The sequence below is a fragment of the Oryctolagus cuniculus genome, chromosome 7 (genome assembly GCF_051225735.1).
Source record: "Oryctolagus cuniculus isolate XC-2025 breed Fujian yellow rabbit chromosome 7, ASM5122573v1, whole genome shotgun sequence".
Classification (NCBI taxonomy): Eukaryota; Metazoa; Chordata; class Mammalia; order Lagomorpha; family Leporidae; genus Oryctolagus; species Oryctolagus cuniculus.
The window spans coordinates 37,316,923-37,343,599 of record NC_142873.1 but is presented as its reverse complement, the minus strand read 5'-3'; the positions used below and the strand labels follow the sequence as shown (position 1 = coordinate 37,343,599).

The following is a 26,677-nucleotide window of genomic DNA, read 5'->3' as shown; positions in this document are numbered from 1 at the left end:
GCCTGGTGCATGTGTCTGGACGGAATCAGTAAAGAGAGAATTCATTTAAATAGAGATGAGAAATAAGTGTTTATTCAGGTCATTGATGAGTTAAGAAAGGGACTTCACGTCATCAAATGTAAGAATAACACAGTGAAGAAACTGTTAACCTGGCCGAAGTCTGTTAAAAGGGGCGGGGGGGGGGGGGCAAGAGAAGATGAGCTGAGAGGAAGGGTAGGGTAAGCGGAATCTGCAGAGAAGATCAACTGTTGGGGAGGTTGCAGCCATCCTGGGGTGAGGTAATTAACAGCCTAGCATGCAGAGAAGGGAGACATTTCAAAGGGAATTGCAAAGAAAACTCTGTAGCTTTTGGCAGCTGATGGTTTACCAAGGAGAGAAGTAAAAGCTGATTCCTTTATTTTGACACCAGTACACTGAAAGCCCGGTACTACCATTGGAAGAAGTAGTAAACTGGAAAGGCCCGGTGTCAGATGGAGGCACCGGAATCTGAGGTGGCATCTTGGTGCGGCTCTTGAGGAGAAGACCCCTGAGAAATTGCTGACAGGTTCAGCTCTCTTTGGGCTTTGCTTTCCTTCGTCAACGCCACCAGCCCTCCTAAACTACCAACCTTTATCTCTCTCGTGCTGTTGTTTAGGACTGCTGCTCACTTACCAGCCAGATGCTCATACAGGACGCAAAGCTTGTGGAGATGGGAGTGGGGACGACGAGAAACTCAGGGTCTGAGAGAAGAGGAAGAAGCTGAGCGCCTGCTTTGGCTTCTTTTCCTTGTTTCTTTTTTTCTGTGCTTTGCCTGGGCATGTTTGGGGTTACTGAGCTTGACCTTCTCTCTGGGTTATTATATTCATGACCTAACTGATCTCCCTAATCGATTATTTTTCCATCCTAATCCCTACAGTCCAGCTTGCATACTGCCCTCTCGAATCATCTTTACCTGCAACTGTTGTTCTGTCATTTTCCTTCTCAAGAACTGAGAGTGGATTTTCAGTGTCTGTGGGATGAAATCCAAATTCCTTGGCCTGGCATGAAAGGCCCAAGCAGGCTGTGCCCACCCTGCCTTCTCAACTCAGTTCTAACCAGACTGTCCTACTAACGGCCCCTTGAACCTGCATTTATTAGTGCATTCACTTATTAGTTCACTCAAGTTCAAATCTTACTCAGCTGGGCAGTTAGGCTGCCACTTGGGACACCGACATGTCATTTCAGAGTGCCTGGGTTCAAGTTCCGGCACCACTCCTAATGTCAACCTCCTGTTAGTGCGCACCCTGGAAGGCAGCAGTTGATAGCTCAAGCACTTGGATCCCTGCCACTCATGTGAGAGACCTGGATGGAAGTGCCCAGCTCCCCCCACTTTTTGCCTGGCTTATCCCCAGCTATTGCAGGCATTTGGGGAGTGAACCAGCAGACGGAAGGTCTCTGACAATCTGTCTCTCAGTTTTTGTTTTTGTTTTTGTTTTTGTTTTTTTAACTTTTATTTAATGAATATAAATTTCCAAAGTACAGCTTATGGATTACAATGGCTTCCCCCTGATAACGTCCCTCCCACCCGCAACCCTCCCCTTTCCCACTCCCTCTCCCCTTCCATTCTCATCAAGTTTTGTTTTTTAAATTTTATTTAAGGAATACAACTTTATATATTTAATTTATACAGATTTGGGAACGTGATGATTCTTCCCCCCTCACCACCTTCCCACACATACTGCTACCTTTCCTCCTCCTCCCTCTTCCTTTCCCATTCTTATTTTTTATAGAGATCAATTTTTAGTTAATTTTTATACTCATAAGATTAACCCTACACTAAGTAGAGAGTTCACTGATCAGTATGAAGAAAAAAACAAACAAAAATATTGTTCCCCAATAGTCAAGGCAGGGGTTTGTTTGTATCTCCGTACTGTCTTATACAGTGGCTGTACCAGTTTACATTCCCACCAAGAGTGGATTAAAATACCCTTCTCCCCACATTCTCACCAGCATTTGGTGTTTGTTGATTTCTGTATGAGGGCCATTCTACCCAGGATGAGGTGAAACCTCATTGTGGTTTTGATTTGCATTTCCTTGATGGCTAGGGATCCTGAGCATTTTTTCATGTGTCTATTGGCCATTTGAATTTCCTTTCTCGAAAAATGTCTGTTCAGGGGACCAGTGCCATGGTGCACTAGGTTAATCCTCCACTGGTGGCACCGGCATCTGATATGGGCACCGGTTCTAGTCCCGGTTGCTCCTCTTCCAGTCCCGCTCTCTGCTGTGGCCTGGGAAAGCAGTAGAAGATGGCCCAAGTGCCTGGGCCCCTGCACCCGCATGGGAGACCAGGAAGAAGCACCTGGCTCCTGGCTTTGGATCGGCATAGCTCTGGCTGTAGTGGCCATTTGGGGAGTGAACCAACAGAAGGAAGTCCTTTCTCTGTCTGTCTCTCTCTCTCACTGTCTTTAACTCTACTTGTCAAATAAATACATAAAATCTTAAAAAAAAAAAAAAGAAAGAAAAATGTCGGTTCAAGTACTTTGCCCATTTTTTGACTAGGCTGTTTGTTTTGTGATTGTTTAGTTTCTTGAGCTCTTTATAGATTCTGGAAGTTAATCCTTTGCTAGTTGCATAGTTTGCACATATTTTCTCCCATTCTGTCAGTTGCCTCTTCACTTTGCTGAGTGTTTGATTTTTTTTTTTTTTTTTTTCAGTACAGAAGCTTGTTAGTTTGATGCAATCCCACTTGTTAATTTTGGCCTTGATTGCCTGTGCTCTGGGGTCTTTTCCAATAAGTATTTCCTTATGCCAGTGTCTTGTAGGTGTCCCCAATATGCTCTAGTAATTTGATGGCATCACTTTGTAGATTAAGGTCTCTGATCCATTTTGAGTGGGTTTTTGTGTGAGGTGTAAGGTAGGGGGCTTGTTTCATCCTTCTGCATGCAGAGATCCAGCTTTCCAGCAGCATTTGTTGAAGACTGTCTTGGCTCCAGGGGTTGATTTTTACTCCTTTATCAAAGATAAGTTCGTTGTTGATGTTGATTAATTTCTGGAGTTTCTATTCTGTTCCATTGTTCCATTTTGAAAAATAATTATTTACTAGCCGGCGCCACGGCTCACTAGGCTAATCCTCTGCCTGCAGTGCTGGCACACCGGGTTCTAGTCCCAGTCGGGGCGCCGGATTCTGTCCCGGTTGCCCCTCTTCCAGGCCAGCTCTCTGCTGTGGCCAGGGAGTGCAGTGGAGGATGGCCCAAGTACTTGGGCCCTGCACCCCAGGGGAGACCAGGAGAAGTACCTGGCTCCTGCCATCGGATCAGTGCGGTGCGTTGGCCGCAGCGCGCTGGCCGCGGCAGCCATTGGAGGGTGAACCAATGGCAAAGGAAGACCTTTCTCTCTGTCTCTCTCTCTCACTGTCCACTCTGCCTGTCCAAAAAAAAAAAAAAAAAAGTAAATTAAAAAAAAATACTTATTTACTGAGGACCTAGTTTATGACAAATACTGGGGATATGAGCATTGGATAAGGTAGATATGCATGATTCCCATTTTTCTGGAGCTCTTAAGTAGAAAAGACAAAAGAAAATAAATAAATAACAATAGAAATAATTGCAGCGTGTGACAATTTGAGGCAATGAAATAAACGCTGTGCCTTTATATAAAATAATGGCAGGAGTAAGTGGTAGAGAAGGCACTTTTTGACTAGATGGTAAAGAGATAAGTGTTAAACCAGGACCCAAAGAACCAACTGCAAGGAGCTGAGGCACAGAAGACTCCAAGCAGAGGAGCAGTGAGGGAGCACAGGCCCCACGGCAGGAACTAATGGGCTGGCTTTAGGAACTGTCAGCACCAGTGAAGCCACAGTAGGAGTGCGGTAGTGAAAGGTGGCAATGACCTACGTAAGGCTGGGACTGGATCAGACAGGAAGTTGTAGGTCATGGTGAGGAATTTATAGTTTTCAGTGGGAAGGTGCAAAGCAATTTGAGGAGGAGAGGTGACTTGATTTATTTATATTTAAAGAGGTCGCTCTGGCTGCCTTTGCACAGGTGGTGTCCACATCCTGGACCGCCTGCTCTCTTACCATCTCCTACCATCATTCAAGGTCAGGCTGAAGAGGAGAGCATTTGGAACAGTAGTTAAGGTGCCCCGTGGAGTACATGGGTTGGAGTCCCGACTCCACTCCTGATTTTCTTCTGTTATGGACCCTGGGAGGCAGCAGTGATGGCTCAAGAATTTGGGTTCCTGCCACCCACAAGGGAGACCCGGATTGAGTTCTCAGTTTTAGCTTTCAGACTGGCCCAGCCCAGGCTGCTGCAGGCATTTGGGAGTGAAACAGTGGATGGGAGATCTTTCTCTGTCTCTTTCTGTCTCTCTGTGTCTGTCTTTCAGATAATAATAATAATAAAGATAAGGTTAAAATCACACCACCTCTATAAAATGTGTACTTACTTCTGTGGGCCACTAAACCATTTCTGTAGGTCCTAGAGTAATCTTTCCTGCATTAAAAACATTTACTATAATCACTTCCCATTTAAGATCATCTTACTGAAAGGTGCTCACCATGTGGGTAATGATTCTCTGTTGTGTTTTTTGTAATTATCTCTTTTTCCTTTTCCTCCCCATCTCATACCTTGAGGAAATGCTTTTTATTTAATTATCAGTATATGCTTATTTTCATTTAGAACATTTTTGCCTATTTATGAGCCACAGGAAAGAGTTGTTGTACCACTAAATTTTGCTTCCTCCATTTCCTCTAGTTGTCCTCTTTTCCTTTTTTATTTTTTAAAGCCATCAGTGTATGCATTTTTTAAAAAAAGATTTGTTTATTTGAAATGCAGAGTGACACATAGAGAAAGACACACACACACACACACACAGAGAGAGAGAGAGAGAGAGAGAGAGAGAGGGAATCTTCCATCTACTGGTTCACTCTGCAAATAGCTACAACAGCCTAGACTGGGTCAGGCTGAAGCCAGGAGCCAGGAACTCCATCTGGGTCTCCCACATGGGTGGCAGGAACTCTAGTACTTGAGTTATCACTTGCTGCTTCCCAGGCACAATAGCAGGGAGCTGGAGTAGAAGTGGACTAGCTAGGACTGGAACTGGCTTTCCAATATGGGATATGGGCATCCCAAACAGTCTTAACCTGCTGAGTCACAATGCCTGCTCCAAATATTAGGGTTTCTGCAATTAGGCTAGTCTCTTTTGAGCCCTCTTCTATAAAGTGGCTCTGAAAAACATAATATTTTTAAATGGAAAAAGCCATGTTAATGGTTGAGCTGCCTTTATGTACTCAAAATTTTATCACTTTGCTGAGAATGATTATTGCCTTGATGATGCATTGACAGTTGCATGGGTAATTTTTCCATGAAGGCTTCTGTCTCTTTTTTTTTTAAGGTTTATTTTATTTATTTGAAAGGCAGAGTTACAGAGAGAGAGAGAGAGAGAGAGAGAGAGAGAGAGAGAGAGAGATCTTCCATCCACTGGTTCACTCCCCAAATGACTGCAATGGCCAGGGCTGGGTCAGGTGGAAGCCAGGAGCCAGGAGATTCATCTGGGCCTCTCAAGTGGGTGCAGGGGCCCGAGCACTTGGGACATCCTCCACTGCTTTCCCAGGCACATTAGCAGAGAGCTGGATTAGAAACGGAGCAGCCAGAACTCTAATGATACCCATATAGGATGCCAGAGTTACAGGTGGCAACTCAACCCATAATGTCACAATGCCAGCCCCAGGCTTGTCTTTTTTTAATGTTGGGTTTACTAATTAATTACTTAATCTGTGGGAACCTTCACAAGACCTCAGAGGTTTATATTACATCTGCTTGCATTGTACCTCTAGAGAATCAGTATTTTTTAGCCCAAAGGACCTCAGCTGCTGAGCCCACCGTACTTAATTGACCTTCAGAGTCCTGTTAGCTTTCTGCAAGATCACTTTCACTCTTTCTCCCTTGTGACAAAAATCTGTTTCTACTGAAACAGATGGTTTAGCTTTCAGCAAATAAAAACTGGAGGTCAGCATCTATTTAAGCCAACAAAGTTGGTTTGAGCCTCCCTCTAACTCTTAAATCTTAATTTTTAAAAAATTTTACATATATTAAGCTCTCAGAATTAATTAATCTTTGTATTGGAAAGTCAAGAATCTTGCAGTTGTCAGGAGATTGAGCTATTTCACATAATCTCAAATTTCTGTAATGCAGAAGAACTGCTTAACAAGCACAGGTTCAGCTCCTCTGTGTATTCTCTTTTGCTGTGTCGCCAACTGGAAACACCAGAGATCATAATTTTCTGTGAAGTTCTCATAGGTCTTTCAACACTTGCATGCTAATTTCTTTGTTACTTAAGATATCTGCAAACTGGGACAGAGTGATAAGCCAGTCTCCTCTCCCACATGTACGTGTCAAAGACATTGCAATTTCTGTTCACTTTGGGGAGAAAAAATCTTTCTTCTTGGGTGTTTTGCAGCTAACGGCTAGAGAGTCCTAAGAAATCTATATTCCATATTTTAAAATGTAGATTCTTGAAACTGAACATGTAGATACAGATTAGATGTTCACATATTAGAGAATACTTTAATTTGGAGAGGTTGAATGTGCCAGGCAGGAATTGCCTTTGGATTCGACCAAATACCCATAGAGACAATCTCCTTTGTGTATGCTGCAGATTTTACAGAAATAAATGCATGCCTGAAATGCAGTATGCAGATTAAATAATGAGACCAATGTGAACTACTTTGTTGCTAGGAAAGTTGTTAGGAAGGTCACATAAGGAACCCCTTTGAAAGCTACCTAAAACCCATCTTTGTTTTCACTCTAACTACTATATGGGACAGAACTCTGTAGGAAATTGAATCTATGTATCATCATTAGAGCCTCAGTTAGGACAAAGAAGTATTCAATAATATTTATGAATTTAAGCTAAGATATATCAGAGTTAAAAGGCTGCAGTACAGAGTCATCTGTGCTAACTTCCTTCTAAGGTTTGGATTCCCTTTGCAACATTTTGCTCAGTGGCTGACCAGTTTAGACATGATCACTTCCCAGGGGTAGACTGCCTGCTTGGGGCAGGCATTGAGTCACTGCCTGTGGCACCGGCATCCTACTTGGGTGCTGGTTGAAGTCCTGGCTGCTTCACTTGCAATCCAGCTCCCTTCTAATGTGCCTGTGAAGGTAGCAGAAGATGGCCCAAGTATCTGGCCCCTGCCACCCATGTGGGAGTCCTGTGATGGAGTTCCAAGCTCCTGGCTTTGATCTGACCCCATTCCACCATTGCGGCCATTTGGGAAGTGATCCAGCAAATGGAAGATCTTTTATTTCTCTCTTTCTCCCTCTCTCTGTAATTCTGTCCTTCAAATAAATAATAAATATTTAAAAGAAAAGATCATCTGCTTTAATTAGCACCAGTAATTAAAAAATTGTTCATTTTCTGTCTTTTCCTTACTCTGCCCATAAATCCCAAAAAAAATCATGTTTTTTCACATCTGTTACCAGAGTTCATGAATGCTGAACCCAATGGGATATCTCCAAATTCCATGTAGTTATTCCTATTGATGAAACAAAGTGGGTTTCCCAGTTGTATCAGACACTGTGCCTTATGTCAAATTTAGTCAATAACTTTTTCACATATATTACTCCCAGGCAATGTCTTCCTTATTTTGTTTGACAGTTTGGATATTTGGACTGACATTTGGGGTTGTATTTTTATCCTGAACAGTTTTTTAAGTACATCACTCAGCAAACATTCAGTAAATGCTTCCCTAGATCACAGGTTAGAAGCTCCGTCCATGCCCCTACTTTATGTACTGAGAGTGCTCTGATATCTCATATTTTTGTAAAATTTATTTCACTTGCAATCAGTACTCTATTGGTCAGAAGACTAACCCTTGTACACTGTGGAAGGGGACTGGACAGAGTAATTATCATCTGAAGGTACCTTAGAGCTGCCCATCCTGCTCACTTGTCACAGTATTTAGAAAGTTCGCAAATTCAGAGTTTTTGGGGTAGTTTATGGAAATAAGAGTACAGAATATTTCCCATAGAAACTGTAGTAATCCTCTCCAGCATCCTGTTACAAAGCATTTGTTTAACTTAAAGGTAAAATAGCTTTAAGTATAAGTCATGGTTACTTTCCAACCATTGTTATAAAATAGGAACATTTAGTCCCATATTTGTTTTTATAGTATAATAGAATTGGAGTTCAGTTTTAAAAACATCCATTGCATAGCCCTATACTAAGTAACTACAGATTCAAAGGACGACGTAAGATGTGAATCCTGTTTTCAGAGAGTTAATAATCTTACTGGGAGGCAGTGTTTTTATAATACATGAAGAAAGTATCTAATGAAGAAACAAAACAATTTTCATCAAAATAAACTCATACTTTTAATTCCATCATTGCAGGAACTTTTTAAAGTAAGTGTGTAGTTTCAGGTTGTGAGTTCAGAGTCAGTTCTCCTTGTTGTGAGCATCCACCGGGTACATTAAGCATATTATCAAGTTGCCTAACAGATATAAGTCATTTGGTCCCCACAAAGCCTCTATGACACATCCCCATTTTGTAGCTCACATGGCTGAGAAGTTAAGAAAAGCATCACTGACGTTTCTGCGCAGTCCCTTGCAGTGACTTTTCTGTAGACCAAGTGCCAGCTTTAAATCACGTCTTCAGCCTTTTCCCCCAGCACAGTGTGCGACTAAGTGAAGGCAGCAGAACGAAATACCAGTTCATGTTACATAACTTCACAGCAGCAGCTACCGTATTTATGTTCTGGTCATCTATAAATATTTACTGCTTAGCACATAATTTGGCATGACGGCCAACGAAAAGATGAAGTATTTATGTACATAATAAGATAGACTTGCTCACAAGCTAACTTCCTGTGGTTTCCATGATAAACTAGAAAGGCATTTTTCACTACTAGATTAAAATATGAAGAAACAAATTAGGTGACTGGAAGCTACAGCTTTCTTGGCATCTTAAATTTACTTAGTGAAACTTCTATATTTTTTTTTTTACAAATTCATTCCATTTAAATTTAGCAGACATCAATTTCAAGGTTTGCTTGCTTTTTCCATGGCATTTAAATCTACAAAAGCCTTTTTTCTTTAAAACATTTTTTAGTAGGTAAATGTCAGTTACTTTCTTAAACTAACCTATGCTCAGACCAATAGACTAGTTCTACTTTCAAAATAAAACATACCACTTAATAGTAAAATTTTATTACCTTTTCAGTAATGAATTTACTGTCTGCATTTCTGTAGCTGTGGCCATGTGTTTTACCAGGAAAACTGGCTTACACTAAGACTAAGCTAGCTAGTAGGATCCAATAAAAGAATCAGGCATGAACATGAACAATCTCCTGCCCCCATTCTGGGTTTGGTTACTTTTGCTGTTCTTACAACATAGCAAATGCACTGCCCTGTTGTCACTGCCTCCTCTCTCTACCCCAGGAGTACTCATTCGGCACATGGTTAATCACTATGTACCTATGTAAGAAGCCAACTCAATTCCTCATTTTATTAAGACAGTGCTAAGCGGTTGACATTGTCTTACATGCTAATACAGATTTGAACACTATTTATCCTTCCTGTCCCCAGATAAACCCACAAGATAGTAGAGCATTTTAAAGCTACTTTTTAGATGCTTGTATCAATCAGTTTTCTTAGTTTCAAGTGACAGACGCTAACCCTGGGAAGTTAAGTAGAAATCTCTAGGAAGACCAAATAATCCAATGTGAAGGTCACCTAAACATAAACAGAGCCCCAAGTAACACTTACAGAGTGGTCTGTGCTTCCACCATGGAATCACGGGTCCTGAGCTCTGCTTTCCAACTGCGGTCACAATGGGTACACTGCTTCAAGGGCCACAGCCTCGCCTTTGGAGCTGGGTCTTCTGCCCTCAGAGTTTAGGCCACACGGCGACCTCCTGGTTACAAGGAAATCTGGGGAATAAAGTATCAGCTGCTTTATATTATATAGTAGGAGGCAAGCTCTGCCTCACAGGATAGATCTCCTAAGCCTAGGAAGGTAGTCAGATGCCAAATGGCCATGTTGAATAATCAGAGAAGGTTAAACAGAGGAGGTGAAAAGCAGAAAGTCACCACCAAAGGAAAAAATACGTAGAGTTTAGTTTTAATATCGCCACAAGAAGAAGAAACCATCTTTTTTCCTAATCATTGGACAAAAACACAGTGAAAGACTAGGTGATGGCCTTTATTCTTAGAAGTTTATAAGGTCCTAAATAATAAAACCTCAATTTGAGGTCCATTTGCTCTGAGCTACAGCATCTCTTTCTTTCTCTCTCTCTCTGTCTGTCTGGAAAGGACTAGTTCCAGCATGCCTAGGAAAACAACCCACTCTTTAAAAACAACAACAACAACAACAACAGGCAGAGTTAGACAGTGAGAGAGAGAGAAAGGTCTTCCTTCCGTTGGTTCACCCCCAAAATGGCCACCATGTCTGGCACGCTGCGCCAATCCGAAGCCAGGTGCTTCCTCCTGGTCTCCTATGCGGGTGCAGGGCCCAAGCATTTGAGCCATCCTCCACTGCATTCCCGGGCCACAGCAGAGAGCTGGACTGGAAGAGGGGCAACCGGGACAGAACCGGAGCCCCAACCGGGACTAGAACCTGGAGTGCTGGCACCGCAGGCAGAGGATTAGCCTAGTGAACCACAGCGCTGGCGAAAACAACCCACTCTTGAAATAAAATTCCTTATCACCGTGCTCAACCCTTAACCAGATATGTGACCTGTAAACAAGTAGTTCAGTTGGCATCTTCATGTATGAATGAGAAGGTTGGGGTAGGTAGGTAATCTTTAGTTTCCTCTTGGCTCTAAAGTTCTGTATCTTACACATGTTAGGCTACTGAAAACTTTTTTAAGGCAGAGTTACAGAGAAGCAGAGGGAGAGAGAGAGCAAGCAAGCAAGAGAGCTCTTCCATCCCCTAATTCACACCCCAAATGGCCACAATGGCCAAAGCTGGGCTGACCTGAAGCCAGGAGCCAGGAGCTTCTTCCAGGTCTCCCACATGGGCACAGGAGCCCAAGGATCTTAGCCATCTTCCACTGCTTTCCCAGGCCATAGCAGAGAGCTGGATTGGAAGAGGAACAGCTGGGATTCCAACCAGCACCCATATGGGATGCTGGCACTGCAGGCAGCAGCTTTACCTGCTACACCACAGCACTGCCCCCCCCCCCCTTTTTAAGATTTATTTTATTTCTTTGGAAGAGTTACAGAGAGAGAGAGGGAGAGTCTTCCATCTGCTGATTCACTCCCCAGATGGCCACAACTGCCAGGGCTGTGCCAGGCCAGAGCCCAGGTTCTGGAGCTTCTTCCAGGTCTCTCATGTGGGTGCAGGGGCCCAAACACATAGGCCATCTTCCGCTGCCTTCCCAGGCACATTAGCAGGGATCTGGATTGCAAGTGGAACAGCTGGGACACAAACCAGTGCTCATAAGGGTGGCTTTACCTGCAATGCCACAATGCTGGCCCTGACAATTCATATTTTCCCTTAAATTGATGGTATGTTTTAGGAGGCAAATAAATAATGAGCTTATTTTTTATGACAATAAATTCCCATAAACTCGAAGAATTAAACATTCACCTCCCACTTGGTTTAGTTGTTTTGTTTTACAGTGTATTTTCCCACACAGTTTGGTTTAGGCATTCGAAATGCAACAGGGGAAATACTCATTGAATTTGTCATCATTGTTTTTGGCTTCCATCTTTATGAGAGCCTGTTTATTTTCCTACTTTCAATAATCTATTTCTCAGATTTTAAGTCAGTGTTGTGGGGGAGGCCTCTGGCTAGGCTTCGTGTGGGTTCTTATCTCCATGTGAGAAAGAATTCAAGGAGACATAGGTGAAGGTGAATGGAGAAGCAAGGTTTATTTAAAGAGAAAAGGGAAGTATATACTCTAGAGGGAATGCAGACAACTGAGGAAGAGGAAGGGGAGTGCAGGCAGCCCCGTGGGGAGCTGGGATTAACAAAGGTCCTGTTGTAGGATCTGGAGGCCTAGGGAGTGGTGCCTGTAGCAGGGCTTCATTGAATATTCAAAGGAAGCACAGTTTGGGGTGGGACCTATTTCCGTGCTTCTTCTGGAAACCTCAGAAGTACCACTGTGTCAGGGGCACCTGGGGCTGCAGAGCAGAGAACTCTCGGAAGTGTCATGTCGTCAGGTGCATGATGAGAGCAGATGTGCCGATCCGGGTAATTTCATCATTGCAGGCACTCAGCTTGCAGCCATGTTGGATATCTCTTTATTTTTTTTTAAGATTTATTTATTTGAAAGGCATATATATATATATATACACACACAGAGAGAGAAAGAGAGAGAGAGATTCCATCCACTGCTTCACTCCCCAGATGGCCACAACAGCCAGGCTGAAGCCAGGAGCCAGAAGCTTCATCCAGGTCTTCTACATGGGTACAGGGGCCCAAGGACTTGGGCCATCTTCCTCTGCTTTCCTAACTCTAACCAGTGCTCATATAGGATGCCAATGTTGCAGGTGGTGACTTAACCCGCTGCTAGCTGATTTACCTGGTGGCTGTGTCTGCCTAAAAGGGGGTGGGATTTGGGTTGTGGTAGCAGTTCTTAGTTCCACTTCAGTTACTACCCACCTCCCTGCATACATCAACAGCATGCCTTATTTAACATTTGAGGATGTTATTTAACATTTAGGATGATGAATTACAATGTTATGTTTCTTTTAAAAATAGTTTTATCTCAGCCGGCGCCGCGGCTCACTAGGCTAATCCTCCGCCTAGCGGCGCTGGCACACCGGGTTCTAGTCCCGGTCGGGGCGCCGGATTCTGTCCCGGTTGCCCCTCTTCCAGGCCAGCTCTCTGCTGTGGCCAGGGAGTGCAGTGGAGGATGGCCCAGGTGCTTGGGCCCTGCACCCCATGGGAGACCAGGAAAAGCACCTGGCACCTGGCTCCTGCCATCGGATCAGCGCGGTGCGCCGGCCGCAGCACGCTGGCCGCAGTGGCCATTGGAGGGTGAACCAACGGCAAAAGGAAGACCTTTCTCTCTCTGTCTCTCTCTCTCTCACTGTCCACTCTGCCTGTCAAAAAAAAAAAAATAGTTTTATCTCAAAAAGAAATGCAAGATTCTTCACATCTGTTACAAAAGTGAAGAATTTTTGAAACATTCTGTATCCACTGACAGCTGTTTTCCTGCTTTGATTTAATTGAATCAGTGATAGAAAATGGTAGCAAATTGTTCATTTAAAATAAGGTAAAAAAAAATTTTTGTACAGAACAAAGATTAAAGGAGCCATTTGGAGACAAGAATATTATTCTTCTTGCCTTCAAGGATGACTATACTTAAACCAGGCCAGAAATATTAAAATTATACCATGTTTATTTTAATAGAACCATCTGCAGTGCAAAATTCTAGCCCTAACACATGAGAATTTATTTCTAGAGTTACCTGAAGGACTTTATTGTAAAAGCTGTCTGACCCAAAATTTGTTCCGGGGCCAGCATTGTGGCATTACAGGTTAGGCTGCCGCCTGCACTGCCTGTATCCCATATGGACTCGGGTTCAAGACCCACATGCTCCACTTCCAATCCAGCTCCCTGCTAATGCACTTGGGAAAGCAGTGGAAGATGGCCCAAGTCTTTGGGCCCCTGCACCCACGTGGGAGACCCAGAGGAAGCTCCTGGCTCCTGGCTTCAGCCTGGCTTAGCCCTGGCCATTGTGGCCATTTGGGGAGTAAGCCAGCAGATGGATGGAAGATTCTCTCTCTCTCTCTCTCTCTCTCTCTCTCTCTTTTTTCCTCTATCTCTCTTTCTCTCTCTAACTCTGCCTTTCAAATAAGTAAATAAATCTTAAAAAAAAAAAAAAACTTTCTCCCCCTAAAATATGTTCCTGTAAAATGGACTCAAAAAATAGGTTGCAAAAAATACTGTTTGTTTATTTTTATGGAAAAAATTATTGAACAACCTACCACTAAACTATAGCTCTTTACTAATGAACATTACTGTTTTAAAAATTATCTAGCATAATCTGGTATTGAGAAATAGAGAAAAACTGGCTACTGTCCCCCATGACTGAATGCCTTTTCATATTAAATACCAGTATTGAGTTGTCTCCCACTGTCTTTTTCAGTCTAAATAATTTATATTGAATCTTTATAAATCTTACTCATTTTTAAAAAATATTTATTTATTTATACATTCATTTATTAATTTGCTTATTTGAAAGGCAGGATTTCAGAGAGGGAGAGGAAGAGGCACAGGGAGATTTTCCATCTGCTGGTTACTCCCCAGATGGCTGCAACAGCCAAGTCTGGGCCAGGCTGAAGTCAGGGGCCAGGAGTTTCATCCAGGTCAGGGCTCCCACATAGGTCCAGGGGCCTAAGCCTTTGGCCATCCTGTGCTGCTTTCCCAGCATTAGCAGGTAGCTAGATCAGAAGTGGAGCAGCTGGGGCTTGGACTGGTGCCCATATGAGATGCTGGTGCTGCAGGTGGCAGCTTAATAGCACCGTTGTTACAGCCCCCCCCCCATACTCATTTTCATGCTTCTTTTCTTTTGTAACAGCTTTATTAACATATAATTCATGTGTCATATAGTTCATCCATTTAACATATGCAATTCAGGTGTTTTTAGTAAGTTCACAGGGTTCTGTAATCATCACTGCAGTCAATTTTCGAACATTTCAGCATCCTGAGAGAAAGCCGTTCCCGTTAGCAGTCACTTTCCATTTGCTCCTTCCCTAGCCCCTGTGAACCACAAATCTGCTTCCTGTTTCTGTGAACGTGCCTATTCTGAACATCTCCTGGAAATGTACTCTGTTCACCTGATGTGTCTGGCTTTGTTCACTTAGCATAATATTTTCACGACTCACTTAATACTGAAACCTGTATCAGTATTTTATTCTATTCTTCACTGAACAATAGTCTACAGTAGTCATGGGGCTGGGTCCCCTAATAATTTTATGTCTAACGTTCTGATGAGCTACCAAACTGTTTTCCTCAGCAGTTGTGCCATTTTACATTCCTGCCAGTGGTGATGAGAGTTCCAGTTTCTCTGCATTCACCAGTTACCTGTTGTTTTTTTAACCTATAGTCAACCTTGTGGTTGCTAAGTGGTATTTCATTATGGTTTTGATTTGCATTTTCCCAGTGCCTAATAACGTTGAGCATCTTTTCATGCATTTTTTGGCCATTGGTATATCTTTTTTTTTTTTTTTTTGACAGGCAGAGTAGACAGTGAGAGAGAAAGAGAGAAAGGTCTTCCTTTGCCGTTGGTTCACCCTCCAGTGGCCGCCGCAGCCGGCACGCTGCGAACGGCGCACCACACTGATCCGATGGCAGGAGCCAGGTACTTATCCTGGTCTCCCCTGGGGTGCGGGGCCCAAGCACTTGGGCCATCCTCCACTGCACTCCCGGGCCACAGCAGAGAGCTGGCCTGGAAGAGGGGCAACCGGGACAGAATCTGGTGCCCCGACCGGGACTAGAACCCGGTGTGCCGGCGCCGCAAGGTGGAGGATTAGCCTAGTGAGCCGCGGCGCCAGCGGGTATATCTTCTTTAGAGTACTGTCTGTTCAGGTCATTGCCCGTTTCCTAATTGGATGATTTGTCTTTTTATTACTGAGTTGTCACAGTTCTTTACATAGTATTTCTAGATACAGGTTCTTTATCAGCTATATGATTACAAATGTTTTCATTCATTCCATGGGTTTGTCTTCATTTTCTAGAGCAAACCTTATCCTTAATTCTTTGGGTAAATTTTGATTTCCTGAACCTTCTGCTAAATTTTGAAAATGTCTCCAGCTATAAAGTGACCCCAAATAAATATTTTTTGAAACTGGAAGACTCTAAGTTAAGATTATAATATAAAATAGTAATTGTTTTAGAAACCAATATTGTTTGGTTGCTTGCCATGTGCCAAACATTGTGATAGCATGTTATAATCCTAAAATACAAATATTCTTAATTATCCTGTTGTATAGCAGGAAAAACTGGGGCTTCAGGAAGTGAAGTGAGTTGCAAAAAATGAAAAGGCACTTTATTAATAAATGGTAGAATTGGAATGCACTGCAGATTATGTTCTTGACAGTGCTCATACTTTATTTGGATCTTTGTGTTTTACTTTTTGTGTTTTTGTATTTTAAAATTATTGTTTTGGCCGGCGCCACAGCTCACTAGGCTAATCCTCCACCTGCAGCGCCAGCACTTCGGGTTCTAGTCCTGGTTAGGGCTCCAGTTCTGTCCCGGTTGCTCCTCTTCCAGTCCAGCTCTCTGCTGTGGCCTGGGAAGGCAGTGCAGGATGGCCCAAATGCTTGGGCCCTGCACCCGCATAGGAGACCAGGAGGAAGCACCTGGCTTTGGATCGGTGCAGGGTGCTCGCCGTGGCGGCCACTGGGGTGTGAGCCAAGAGAAGAAAGACCTTTCTCTCTGTCTCTCTCTCTCACTGTCTAACTCTGCCTATGAAATAAAAAAATTATTGTTTTATCTATTTGAGAGCCAGAGAAAGGCAGACAGACAGATGGATAGAGCTCCCATCTGCTGGTTCACTCCCCCAATACACTCCATGGCTAGGACTGGGTCCAGCTGAAGCCAGGAGCCAGGAACTCAGTCCTGATCTTCCACATGGGTGGCAGGAGCGCCATTACTTGAGCCATCACCACTGCATCCCAGGGTCTACGTTAGCAGGAAATCAGAGTCAGCAGCTGGAACTGGGAATTGAACTCAGGTACTCTGTTGTGGAATGCAGGCATCTTAATTGCTAAGCTACACGCTCACTCCCACTCGTGTGCTTTTAAGAGCAACGATATTTTACAGCCTCATTGTTCCTTCATATAATCCCTAGACTTTCCTCATTCACTTCTGCTTTTACCGTTTGCCTTTGTAGTCTCCAGCCAAATCTTTTCATTACGTAACCTTTTGATTTCATGTCTCCCTTCTGCAAGTTGGTCCTTTCAAGTTAATTATAATATTAGCCAAAGGTTAGGAAAAAAGTTATAAAGGTGAACTTGCTATTGCAAAGTGATTGGATGAATATTTCAGACCACTTTAAATGACTTTTAGATTGGCCCCTAGTAAAACTTTAGCTGATCTATTCCATTAGAATATACTAGTATTTCAGTGTATTTATTATATATTGCTGTGTAAGAATTGAGTGGCATCAAAGAACATTTTATTGCTTTACTATTTCTTTGGTTGAGGAATTCAGGTATAGATAGCTTCAAGGGTGGTTCTGGCTGTAGGTCTCCTGAGGTTGCAGTCAAAGCTGTCTGCCAGTGCTGACGTCTCATTGTGAGAGATCAGCTTGGGAAGTTCACCCAGGAGTTGTTGGAAGGATTCACTTCCTTGTGAGCTCTTGAACTGACAGCTACGGTTTTCACAGGGTGTTGACCAGAGGCCTCCCTCAGTTCCTTGCCACTGGAGCCTCTCACTAGTACAGCTTACAACATGGCGTCTGGCTTCTCACAGACCAGCAAATAAGAGAATGCCCAGGTCATAGTCTCTTCATGACCTATTCTCAGTTGATATTCTGTCACCTTTACTGTATTCTACCCATCAGAAGCAACCATTAGTCCAGCCCACACTCAGATAGAAGGAAATACCAAAAACATAAATACCAGGATATGGGAATTATTGGAGCCATCTTGGGAGCTGCCTATCACACTCCGCAAATCTTATTGTTTAATTATGAAAAACCCGAAAGTCAGGTTTTTTTTTTTTTTTTATTTGACAGGTAGAATTACAGACAGTGAGAGAGAGACACAGAGAGAAAGGTCTTCCTTCCATTGGTTCACTCCCCAAATGGCCGCTACTGCCAGAGCTACGCCAATCCAAAGCCAGGAGATAGGTGCTTCATCCTGGTCTCCCATGCTGGTGCAGGCGCCCAAGCACTTGGTCCATCCTCCACTGCCCTCCCGGGCCACAGCAGGGAGCTGGCCTGGAAGAGGAGCAACCGGGACCAGAACCTGGCGCCCCAACCAGGACTAGAACCCGGGGTGCTGGCACCGCAGGCGGAGGATTAGCCAAGTGAGCCATGGCACTGGCCCCATCAGGGTTTCTTAGAATATCAATATGCGTAATCCCATCATATAAACTAGTAATAATAGTATCATCTGAAAATATGTATTATATTCAGGTCTCTCTGTCCTAAGATACACACACACACACACACACACACACATATACATATATATAAAATTTTAAAGCATTTTAATTGGAGCCAGCATTAGACATAGTGGGTTAAGCCTCTGCCTGTGACTCTGGCATCCCATATGGGTGCCAGTTTGAGACCTGGCTGGTCTATTTCCGATTCAGCTTCCTGCTAAATGCACCTGGGAAAATAGCAGAAAATGGCCCAAGTCCTTAGGACTTGTATCCACATGAGAGACCTGGAAGAAGCTCCAGGCTGCTGGCTTCAGATTGGCCCAGCTCCAATCATTGTGACTATTTGGGGAGTAACCCAGTGGGTGGAGGATATATCTCTCTCTCCCTCCCCCCACCTTTCTCTTCTCTGCCTCTGCCTCCTTTCTCTCTAACTGTCTTTCAAGTAAATAAAAGATTTAAAGAATTTTAAATCTGAGTATTCATTTACTATTTATTACCCATTTTATTAAGAGACAGTATTCAAGTTATAAGACACACAGAGATGAAAATATTTTATGTGTAACTTCATTTCTTCTCCATGAATTAGAAAGATCATTTTTGAATGGATACATTGGGCCATATAAAGATTTAATTTAAACATATAGGCATGCAAAAGAATTTTTTTTTCTCTTTAGTCAGTCTATAAACTTCAGATCTAATTTGATGGACTGAGTGATCCTGAATGAACTTTAGTAATTCGTTTGTTTAGCAGGGCTTGTTGAGTTACTCACAGCGCATCACAAGTGACATCACAATAAAGTTCGCACTCCTAACTTTGGCCTCGTGCAGCTTAACTCATCTGTGTCTCTCCCGTGTCATCCTTTTTCTCCTGGTCCTTAGCATTGTCTCTCTAGCACATGTCCCTCTTGTTTTTCCTCATCTTGACCGCCCATTCACGCCTGAGGACTTTTCCATCTTGGAAACCTCTTACCCCAGATCATTGGATAGCTCACCCCTTCACTTCATTTATATCCCTGCTCCAGCGCCCCTACCATCCAGCATTCCTCCACGGTACAGCAGGAACAGAACCATCAAAAACACAAAAATTGATGTTCAAAAGGACGGATTGATCTGCTGACAGTGTATAAGACGACTTGTGTGTAGACGGAGGCTCGGTCACGCATGGGTGAGCAGGGGCCTCAGTTTGGAACCGTGGCATTAATCGGACACCGATTTTACCTGGGAAACAGAACACAAGACGCTACAGAAGATGACAGGTTGTCTGCCAAAGCCATATTACTCTCCGGACTTTGAATTGACCCCAGTTTTCATGGACCATGTTCACCTCTGTGTGTACCATTTTCTCCATTTGATTGCATTTCCCTTGATACTTGTTCTTGAGAAATGCTTCCATCATGAATGCACATTTCATGTTGATGAAGGGTAGTGGGGTCTCCATGGATACTGTGATCATCCCTGTTTAGCACAGGGTAAAGACCTCTGTGATTCTGAATGGAAAACATCTGCTGTTAGCCATTCTGTTTACCTAACTGTTACAAGGAATGCACTTGTACTTCCCTGAACTGGTGATGCAAGTGTCTTTGTGTTTTTAGTCAGATTACAAACGAGTTTTCCTGCTTCTACCTTTGGGTAACAAAGTCCCATGGATTTCTCAGACTTTATGGCAGCATTCATTGCTAATTATGGGTGATTTGGGCTAGCTTCCCTGACTGTGTATAGCTTACCTAAAGCCTAGGCATTGTTTCAGAGCCATTTTTATGACAGTCATTCTAGTTTTTTCTGGAATGTATATGTGGTTTTATACATAAATATTTTTTCTTTACCCATCTGTGCTAAGGACATAGAGACTATAGAGGTGTTATTCTGGGTAAGTCAGCCTGGTACAGAAAATTGCTATTCTCTAGCTAATGAATTTGTTAGTCCCAGGCTTAATTCAGTCAGTCCTGTTATTCAGATTCTGTTCTGTTAGAGAATAGAAAGTCAGTGGGGTAGGCATTTAGACTAACAGTTTAAGCAGTGTGTCCCATGTTGGAGAGCCTGAGTTCAATTCCCAGCTCTGGCTCCTGACTCCAGCTTCCTCCCAGTGCCTTGTCCTAAGGAGGCAATGGTGATGACTCAAGCAGCTGGTTCCTGACATGGGACCTGGGTTAAGTTCTTGGGCTTCTGGCTTCTGCCCCTGCCCAGCCCTGGCTATTGCAGGCATTTGGGAAATACAAGTTAGTGTGCAAAGTTGGTTAAGGCCAGCTTTTGTGCTAAGACGTCACTGACAGATGCACAGTGATCTATGTGATACCTATGAGACTATGATGTCAACTTATCATCACATGGAGAAGTAAACGTTTCCTTTTTAATACAGTCTACTAACCTCCCTGGGTAGTTTTCTTGCTTTGGTTTTTCATAGAACTGTTACTATCTGAAAACGCTATCTTTGCTTTTGCTCTGATTTCTCCACTAGTAAGTGTGTCAGTGCCATCAAGGCAGGAACTTAGAGATTTGTTTGTCGATCTCTTTTTAGCTTCTATATATATTTTTTTTATTTGACAGGTAGAGTTATAGACAGTGAGAGAGAGAGACAGAGAGAAAGGTCTTCCCTCTGTTGGTTCACTCCCCAAATGGCTACCATGGCCGGGACTGCGCCGATCCAAAGCCAGGAGCCAGGTACTTCTTCCTGGTCTCCCATGTGGGTGCAGGGGCCCAAGCACTTGGGCCATCCTCCGCTGCTCTCCTGGGCCACAGCAGAGAGCTGGACTGGAAGAGGAACAGAGAGGACTAGAACCCGGCGCCCATATGGGATGCCGGTGCTGCAGGCAGAGGATTAACCAAGTGAGCCACAGTGCCAGCCCTATCTTTTTAGCTTCTAAAATGGTGCCTAACACATAGTTAGGGCTCGATATTTACTGGACATTCAAATTCTTTGTATTTCACCATGGTTTATAAATGTAGCTTAAGCTGCTCTAGCAAAGAGAGCTACTACTGTGGAATAGATGAGATGGAAATTCATGTTTGTGGAATGACTAGGTAAGCAGAATTTCTTTTGTGTTCAGAAGCACTTAAAACTTTGGACCTTGTCAATCTTGGGTTTGAAATCAAATCTCTAAGAATCCAAGAGATTCTGTTTTCATAGTATTTGTCTCTTCTATGGTAAGATTTGACATCAGTCTACCATCCCTTTCCTTTCTTTGGAAAGAAAGGGGTAGAGGAGGTGGTAGAAGAGTGAAGAGAAAAGAAAAGGCAAGCAGAGGATGGAGACTTTGCTGAAATGTGAGACCTTTTAATCAACCTGCAAGGTCTTTCTGAGCCTAAATAAAGGGCATGGTGATTGGTGCTGATAATGCTTGCACATCTACCTCTTCTTCAGAGGTCACATAGCTTGCTATTACAGTAAAATACTTGGGCTTTGGAATCAAACCTGAGTTCAGATCTGATTCTGCCATTTCATTAGCTGTGTGCTTAAGGACAATTTATATAAATCTCGGAGCTTCTGATTTCTCATGTGTTAATATAATTAATACAATAGGAACCTCATATGGCCATCTTCAAGATTAAATGAAGTAATATATGTCAGTCCCCCCGCCCGGTTCCCATCACCGTTCCAATTTCCATTACTCTAAATCACTTTGCTCTTTCTAATATAAATATTTTGCTGCTGTTGTATTAATTTGTGTTAATTTCAGAGCAACTCTGGCCATGGAAGTGGCCTGATATGTTTGTCTGTTCTTTTATAGTGTAACCAAAATTAGTTAAATACAAAGCAATATAAGAACTGAAAGCAATGCAGGAACTTGAGTAAATTCTCTAATAATCCTTTACTAATCCTTTGTTTCTCCAGATTGTTTTATAGCAGCCTATTCAAGAAAGTTCTGTTCAAGGAGATACAGCAGTAGATTGTGCTACCTTGCTACCAGAAAAGTAGTAGGAGCCCGAGGGCAACTGCGGGCTCTTGAGATCCACTTCTTCCACTGGGCTTGTGTACCAGGAACAGACCAGACCTGGCAGACAGAAGTGACTCATGCATCAAGTGGGGTTGGCTTTTGAATGCCAGGCATACATTACAAGTCTTTCTGCTATACTTTTATCAGAGCTAGTGGATCTAAGGCAACGCTAACAGAACTCAGCCCCTGAAAGAAATAGTTGGAATGTACGGAACTGAGGGTTGACTCATTCATTTGTTGCTGTCCCCTCTTCCACTGACCTCTACATGACCACCAGGAGTGACCTGTTTCAGCAGGATATCTATCCACTTCTGTTTCTCACTTCCTTCAAACCTTTCAGAGGCTCCCCATTGCTCTTGGGAGAAGGTCTAAGCTCCATGGGACCCCTCCTCACCTCTCTGGCCTCATGGCCCCGCCTACGGCCTCACATTCTGTATCAGCAGTGCCTCGCGCAGTCCACAGCCTCCTGACTGCATGTGTTTACTCATGCTTATCCGCTCTGGGACTTTCCCACCTCTGGCCTGGCTGCAGGACCCTTCAGAGTTCTGCGCAGGTGTCACCTCTTTCAGGAAGTCCTTGTCGCCATGGCACCCCTAGGCTGCGGCAGGCACCCCTCCTCTTTGGTCTTGCCCATATCACAGTCTGCCCTGTTCCGTGGGTTTACATAGCTGCCTCTTTCACTCGATGGCCAGTGCCTTGATCAGCAGCCAGGTCTTACTCATCTCTGTTGCTTCAGCACCCAGCACAGTGCTCCACACATAACAGCTGTGCGGTAAATACTTGTGTGATTGAATCATATTGATCACAGGAACAGGCTCCCTGTGGGAGAACAGCAGCCCTGCCTCTATATCTGAGAAAAGTCTTTGTTCAGTTTTCTCTATAAATTGAATCTGCCGTGCTATATATTAACTGGGGTGTTTTCATCCCTGCTTAAAAAGTGAAGGTTAAATCGAGCACGTTCCCAACTCTGTTGAGATTATGTAATGCTGGTAGTGCAAAACCAAAGGTGGTGGCTGCGCTCTACAGCCTCCTGGGGTTTGTGCTGCCCAGCTGTTGTCTGAGGGAGCCGTGTGCAACAAGGCTGTTGGCCCATGGGAGGACTGCGACCTGCCTTCTCGGCTTTAAAAGTCTTCCTTTTTACACATCCCCAGGAAGACAAGGTTCTCTTTGGAAAGCCCATGACCTACTCTGCGTCATCAGCCAACCTCTTTTTAGCCTTCCACGCGCTCCTGTGGAGACTGATGCTAACCACGGAGACTGTGGGGGGCTGCTTCATTGTTTTCACTCTGGGAGGGCCCCAGGGTTCTCACTGAAGGAGCCCAGAAAGAAGAGCTGTGAAGGACTCGAGTGAAGTCCTGTCGCTCCCCGTCTTCGTGGAGGAACGACACAGGACCCTGCGCTGTTCTTTTGTCTGCTCGGCCCTCCCCGGGTTTGCTGCTGGTTCTTCCCGGGTTGGCTACCGTCCCTTCCACCTCCGTGGAAGGGCGGTTCCCCCTGGCCACTTTCCCCACTTCCGCAGGGGAGCAGCACACCACCGGCCGGCTCTCTCGGGGGCTGCACAGGTGTTCCTTCAGATAGATGTTCCTCTTAGATGTTCCTGGTGCATGTTGTCTCTCTCCTCCTTTATAGTCCTCTTTCGCCAATCCCAACTCTGCTACCCACACGCCGAGTACGCTGCTCTCCTCCAATCAGGAGTAGGTCCTACAGTTTATTGGTTGAACTGGAGGCAGCTGTGTAGAAGCTGTTTCTCCCTTCTCAGCGCCATATTGTGGGAGAGCAGATGCATAGAATAAGTCTTAATTCCAGTAACAGTATAGTCCGAGTTGCTCCCCACAAAGTCCTAAGTTACAAAGCAAATTGGGATAGCTTGTCTTAAAAATGAGAGAGGGGGCTGGCGCCATGGCGCAGTAGGTTAATCCTCTGCTTGAGGCTTGGGCATCCCATATGGGCGCCAGTTCAAGACCTGGCTGCTCCACTTCCAATCCAGCTCTCTGCTGTTGCCTGGGAAAACAGTGGAAGATGGTCCAAGTCCTTGGGCCGCTGCACCAGCATGGGAGACCCAGAGGAGGCTCCTGGCTCCTGGCTTCAGATCAGCCCAGCTCCGCCCGCTGCGGCCATCTGGGGAGTGAACCAGCGGATGGAAAATCAATCTCTCTCTCTCTCTCTGCCTCTCCTCTCTCTGTGTAACTCTGACTTTCAAGCAAAACAAATAAATCTTTTAAAAAAAATGAGAGAGAGAGAGATAGGAAACTTGGCCGAATTTTCCAGTGCTTTCTTAGAACCAAGTGAGACTCAAGGAAAACTGTGGTCCTTGCTGATTCTCCGCTTTGGAACTGTTCCTGCTATGTGACAGAAATCTGCTGTCGTGAGGCTGTCTCTGCTCCTTCTTAGCCCCTTCTCTTCATCTCCTCCTCCCTTGTCTTCCTCCTATCATATGTGAGGGATTTCCAAGAAATTCACAGGAAGTGTGCATCTGCTAGGCATGGATTCAACAGTTCTTTTGCATCAAAATAAATGCGGAAAAGTTCCATTTTCCATGAACTTTTTGAAGTCCTCTGTACTAAATCATAGCACTCAGAAGCCTCTGGATAATGTTTCCAGATAGCAGATAAATCCTGAAAGACCCCTATGACATCATCACATTAACCCTTAAGCACTTCGGAAACGTGAGTGGTTATCATACTCTTCAGAATAGATAAGCAAACCACTAGTCAGAGAGATGGTGTTCAGCTAGAAGGTAGTCCGCGTGGCGCCTGCTAACACCTCCAGCTGCTTCCCGTCTGACTAATGCCTGTGTGACCTGGGTGGAGCCTGGCCCTGCTTTCCTCCCTGGCCTCATCTCCTCCTGCTTGTCCCCTTACTCTCTCTGCCACAGTCACACCGGCCTCCTGGCTGTCCCCTGGGTTCTTGGGGAATGCTTTTGCCTCGGGGTCTTTATATTGGCTGTACCCTGCACAGGTAGCTCCTGCAGCTCTTCCAGGTCCTGACCAAATAATCACTTTTTCACGTGATAAAAAAAAAAATCACCTTGCTGGCCGGGCCTTCCCAGACCGCTCTTCATAAGTTTTAGTCTAGCCCCTAGCTTTTCATATCCATTTTCCATGCCTTAGTTTTATCCTTGGCCTTTACCATTTCAAACATACAGTATATGAGTAATTCCTTTACTGTTCCCCACTTAAATGGAAAGGCTGTGAGCGTGGGGCATGTCTCTGTTTTAGTGTCTTCTCAACTTCAGCTCCAGAACAGGCTGGTACATAGTAGGCACTCTGTAAGTATTTGACTAGTGAGATAAATTAGAAAGCAGAAGATCAAACAGGCCAAGTAATTTTCCCCCAAATGGTGTGGCCTAGATATGTCAGAGGCAAAACTGACACTGCTTTTCTTTTCTTTTTAAGATTTGTTTATTTAGTTGAAAGGCAGAGTTACAGATAGAGAAGAGAAAGAGAGAGAAAGAGAAATCTGCCATCCACCATTTTACTCCCCAAATAACTACAACGGCCAGGGCTTGGCCAGGCCAAAACCAGGAGTCTGGAACTGCATCCAGGTCTCCTATGTGGGTGGCAGGGGCCCAAGTAGTTGGGCCATTTTCCGTTGCTTTCCCAGGCACATTAGCAGGGAGCTGGACCTGAAGTGCAACAGCCAGGACTTGAACTGGCATTATGGGAAACCAACATCACAGGTGGTGGTTTAACCTGCTGTGCCACAATGCCAGCCCCTGACTTCTGTTCTGAGAACACTTTCCACACTTCTTCAGCTAGGCTAAAATCAAGAAGCAGTGACAACTAGTGTAATGAAATATAATCTAATTATTGGTAATTTTTATGTAACTGACATTTTTAAAACAATTGTTTCATCAATTACTATATCATAGGCAGTGTAAACCAGCCCTTCCTTTGGACTATCTCCAAGCAGCAAGAATATTGAGAATGAGTTACATGATTTAAAATAAACTCACTGATTTCTCGGATTCAGATTCTTAATGTCTGAAATGAGAGACCATGTCATTTCTTTATTTTTTTATGTTTTTTTTTAAAGATTTATTATTTTTTTAAAGACAGTTACATAGAGAGGCAGAGAAAGGCCCTCCATCCGCTGGTTTACTCCCCAGATGGCTGCAATGGCCGGAGCTGCACCAATCTGAAGCGAGGAGCCAGGAGCCTCCTCCAGGTCTCCCAAGTGGGTGCAGGGGCCCAAGGACCTGGGCCATCCTCCACTGCTCTCCCAGGCCACAGCAGAGAGCTGGATCAGAAGAAGAGTGCTGCTCCTCCGCACGCGGAGGAGCCGCACCGGACCGGGCGCTTGTTGTTCCCTTTTTTTACAAGTCCTTTCTATAGTAAAGTAAGAATAAGTAAACAGCAAACTCCCAAAGCAAGAATGAGTAGAGAGAAATGAGAAAGAACGAAGTAACGAACTTCCCCGCGAACTCTCCAACGCACTCTCCAACCAACCCACACCACTATGCCGTCTCTCTCCTCCTATATAGTCCTCTTCCGCCAATCCCAACTCGGCTGCCCACACGCCGAGCACGCCGCTCTCCTCCAATCAGGAGCAGCTCCTGCAGCTTGTCAAGTTGGTGAGAGGCAGCTGGGTAGAAGCTGTTTACTCCTCTCCCAGCGCCATATTGTGGGAGAGCAGATGCATAGAACAAGTCTTAATTCCAGTAACAGTCTAGTCCGAGTTGCTCCCCACAAAGAGCAGCCGGGACCAGAATTGGCGCCCATATAG

The 26,677-nt window shown here is 44.2% G+C and overlaps 1 protein-coding gene and 1 long non-coding RNA gene across 4 annotated transcripts in view; one reads left to right on the top strand and one right to left on the bottom strand.

Annotated features, from left to right (window-relative positions):
- Positions 1-25,463, bottom strand: part of LOC149125417 (uncharacterized) — a 28,691-nt gene extending 3,228 nt beyond the window's left edge. Inside the window, exon 1 of the long non-coding RNA XR_016210458.1 lies at positions 652-25,463. This is a non-coding gene — a long non-coding RNA (uncharacterized LOC149125417). The remainder of the gene's footprint in view (positions 1-651) is intronic.
- ATF6 (activating transcription factor 6) overlaps positions 1-26,677 on the top strand; it is a 221,715-nt gene that overhangs the window by 171,413 nt on the left and 23,625 nt on the right. The window lies entirely within an intron of this gene.